The 4,118-nt window shown below is 52.7% G+C and overlaps 1 non-coding gene across 1 annotated transcript; it reads right to left on the bottom strand.

Moving 5' to 3' along the window:
- Window positions 1-866: 866 nt before the first annotated feature.
- On the bottom strand, window positions 867-938 carry TRNAC-GCA (transfer RNA cysteine (anticodon GCA)). The gene has a single exon. It is a non-coding gene; the product is annotated as a tRNA-Cys (tRNA).
- Window positions 939-4,118: the final 3,180 nt, after the last annotated feature.

Raw genomic sequence — 4,118 nt, 5'->3', positions numbered from 1 at the left:
AGCTGGACTCCAGGACTAGACTTTTTCTTTCTAAAACCCTGGTGAAAGCTGATAGTGAATTGCTTGTAGTCTGAGAATGTGAGTTAAAGAAGGGCATGCCCTCATTTGCATACCTAATGAGCCATCATTTTTGCAGCAGAGACTTTTGTGCAAGAAGAAGCTGTCTACACTGCTCCTTCTTGCACAAAAAAACCCTCTTGTGCAGAGCTGTTCCGCCGCTTATTTTCAGGAATCCTCGTGCCAGTTGGCAGAAAAATCCAGTTCTGACCAGTCTCTGAGTGGCTGGTGCCTGAGGGGATCCATCATGGATCCCTAGGTTACAGGTCACAAGCACCATTTAGTGGCCCCAGTTACTGACCTAAACACCATCATAACACGACGTCTACGTCTACACTGCAGCCTTCTTGTGTAAGAACTGTTTTGCGTAAGCGTTCTTGTGCAAAAGGTCTTCCAGAAGAGCACGTCCACACTGCCAAGTGCTTTGCACAAGAGATGTGCTTTTGTGCAAGAGCGTCCATGGCAGTGTGGTTGCTCTCTTGTGCAAGAAAACTCTGATGGGCATTTTAGCCATACAGGTTTATTGCACAAGAAATTCATGTTGCCTGTCTACACTGCCCTCTTGTGGAAGAGCTCTTGTGCAAGAGGGCTTATTCCTCATGGGGAGAGGAATAACTCTTCTGGAAGAAGCACTGTTTTCCAATGCTGTAGTGCAAATGTACTTATGCAAGAACACTCGTGCTGTGCTCTGCACATTTTTGTGCAAGAACATTGAGCAAAAACCTTGCCATGTAAATGTAGCCTACAGGTTTGTATTCATTCAAAGAGTTCATACAAAGGAAATGTCTCTATTAAATAGACACTCTTGCAGGGGGCACTTGGATTTGAACCAAGGACCATGTGACCTGCAGTCAAACACTCTGCCACTGAGCTACACCCCCATATAAAAAAAAAAGTGTCTGCAGCCAGTATTGAGAAGTGGGTGGGGAACAGGAGGCTTTTGTAGAACACACATCTCAGGTGGGACGGACCATTACTGACCCCAGATTGTGACTGGTCCTAACATGGAGTTTGTCCAGAAAGCATCAGAACTGGGGCAGGACAGAGGTTCTGTCCACACAGAAAAGTTATTTTGAAACAATGGCCATTATTCCAAAATAACAAGGCAAGAGTCTAGACAGCAATTCCGTTATTTTGAAGTAACTCTGAAATAACGGACGGCTAATTCCAACTTCTGTAGACCTCACTGTACGCAGAAAAATGACTATTCTGAAATAGCTATTTCAAAATGAGGCGCGTGTACATGCTCCACTTCTGCTATTTCAAAACATCCCCTTCTCAGGGCCATTCTAAGTTATTCCCCCTGGGGCTCTAAATCAAGGTAACACATCTACATTAGGGAAGCCTCCTCAGACTCATTTTGAGGTTTCCCTGCAGTGTAGACGTGCTATTTTGAAATAACTGTTCCAGAATAGCTTATTCCAAAATAAACGTGCCGTGTAGACGTAGCCAGAGAGTCCTGAGAGATGAAGCAGCTGGAGGGAAGCCAGGAGAGCAGAGGCCAGACTGAGAACTGAGTGTCCCAGGTGTCTACCTCAGGCCTTCTGTCTAGGTCCCAGGTGTAAGGGGCAGCACTAATGACTCTGAATTCTCCAATCTGAGTTTAAATCTCAGTGGGACGGGCTGGGGCAGTTGCTGGGAGGTCCTTGTGCTCCAGGCTTTTTGGCTTCCTTGTCCTGAGGTTCACTAAGGTGGTTTTGCTTGTCTGAGGCCCATTAGAGCTTTGTGAGCAGACTTGTGCTCAGGTGCCTGATGCCATCACAGCATCAGGGCAGGTCGCCCATCTGACCCCTGAGCTCAGCCCATGCTGGAGGCAGCCAGAGAATGTGAGCAGAGCGGGGGCGGGGGACTTGTATACTTTGGGAAGGGTCCTGGCTCCCAGCCACACGCCTTGCAACAAAGACCAACGGTCCCTGCACAAAGTGCATTGTGGGAATAAGAGTTGGGGCAGCAGGAAAGGGGCCGGCCCCTCAGCACCAGCGAGCAGGTGGGGGAAGATGGGAGTGAATCCTGCTACACCTCATGTGCAAAGGGAGCACTAACCCACGTGCAACTCATCTCTCGTGCTCTGGCCTCCAGCAGCTTTGTGCCCCACTAGGGTGGGTTATTTCAGAGACCAGAGAGGAAGAGGGAGGGGTCTCTGGATGTGCGGAGTCCCCCGGCTCTGCCTGTGAAAAGAAAGAACAAGGGCTCAGCAGAAACTTCAATTCCACTTTGTGCTTCTTGACTTTTTCAATCTTTGAAGAAGCACTTCAAATATCTGCTCCAGTGGGGCAATGGGTCAGTGCACAGTACTTATAAAACAGTACTTGTAGGAGACATGCTGAGGTTGTGAGTTCAAATCTCACTTGTTGTCACCATGCAGTGGTTCCCAAACTTTTCGGCATCACTCCCCCCCTGCTTTTTGATTTGTAAAAACCCTCATGCCCCCCCTGGAATTTCATCACACACTCTCTCCTCCCTGCCCCTCCCCCCCCCAGGCTGTCCCCAGAGCCCAGGGCCCGGGAGTCTGGTCAGCAAGTGAGACTCGCCCGTCAGTCCAAGCTGTTTTCTCCCTGGCTGCCGTTCCTGCCTGTCCCGTGCCAGCGCCGCACGCAGGCCAGTGGGGCAGGACAGGGGGTGTCAGTGGGGCCCTGCTCTCAGTCCATCCCTCACAGGCCCTGTGGGCTGCTCGAGGGCTGAGCCCGTCGCCCAGGCCTGGCGCGGGGATGGAACATGGGGCACGTTTCCCCCTGTGAGTGTGTGCGGGGGCAGGAGGGAGCCACACGGGCCCAGCTGAAGTGTTTTGTGCTGGGGGTGGAGGCTTGAGCCTGAGCTGTCGGCCTCAGCGGGACTTGCTCCTCCCCCCTCTCCTGCCTTGCTGCCTCCTTTGGCCAGCAGCGCTCAGGGGCAGCCAGGAGAGCTGGCACCAAGGGCAGAGGAGGCCGAGGCACAAGCCCCTCAGAGGGGACAGGCCTGAGGCCTCTGGCTTGCCCAGGCTCGCGCCAAGGGGCTTTCTGTGGTGCTGGGCGGGGGAGGGAGGCCAGGCCCAGGTCGGTGGGAGAAGGGGCAGCGCCTGCCAGGGCAGCAAGGGGAGCTGAAGGGAGTGAGATGCGGCGTTTCTGCCGGGATCATTCAAGGGTCCTTCTGCTGGGTTCTCCTGCCCCTCCCCTGGAAGACCGTCCCCTTCGGGGGGGCTCTTGCCCTGGCACTCGTCCAAGGCCCACCTGGGCAAAGCAGCCTGCCCCAGGCACCTTCCATAGCTCAGCTGGCAGAGCAGAGGCCTGTAGCGGGTGCTCGGCAAGTGACCTTAGGTTGCTGATTAAACTCTAGCTGACAGAAGAGATTCTTCTTCCTCCCCCTGGCTGCAGGCCCGGCCTTAGGACCAGGCGGCTGCTTTGGGTCTGTCCCTTTGGGGCCTTATTCCTCTTAAAATAAGGAATAAGGGATCTTTCAGAAAAGGTTTTATTTTCCAAAAGATCCGCGTCTAGACTGGCGCTCTTTTCCAGCAAAGCTTTGAGCCTGCGTGTTGCACAGCACTGGTAGGAGACATGGAGGATCTATCAGCACCTGCAGCCTCTCAGAACAACCCCAGACCAGACCCCCAAGTCCTAGCCCTTACCTCCACCCTTAATGGGGTCTGCTAGGAATTGCGTGGATGCCAGCCCACCCCAGTGTCAGCCTAAGGATTGATTGGTCTGTAAAAGCAGCATCCTGGAAATGAGAAAGCAGCTAAGGCCACTCTGGTGGGACTTGAACCCACAACCTTTGAATGTCTAGCTGGGCTCACATTAACCAGTGTAACTACAAAGTCCAATATGCTTTCTAGTGCACCACACAGCCTGATGGACTGCTAGGATTGATATCTCCACTCTCTGTTTTGCCGCATGGCAATTGCTGTGGGAAAAGAAAGGGGAGACAGGTCTGTCTCTTTTGGGAGGGCAGGTAGGAAGAGGGAGGGGCCACTGAGCACCCAACAGTGAAAACTAGGAACCAAGACAAAGCTGCAGTAGGAGAACATGGGCATCAATCCCACTACTTTTTGCATATAAAGCAAGGGGTTTCCCATCTGAGCTAACTCC

The sequence above is a fragment of the Pelodiscus sinensis genome, chromosome 19 (genome assembly GCF_052426305.1).
Source record: "Pelodiscus sinensis isolate ZL-2025 chromosome 19, ASM5242630v1, whole genome shotgun sequence".
Classification (NCBI taxonomy): Eukaryota; Metazoa; Chordata; order Testudines; family Trionychidae; genus Pelodiscus; species Pelodiscus sinensis.
Note: the sequence above shows the minus strand (reverse complement) of the source record. Positions and strands in the feature narration are given on the sequence as shown.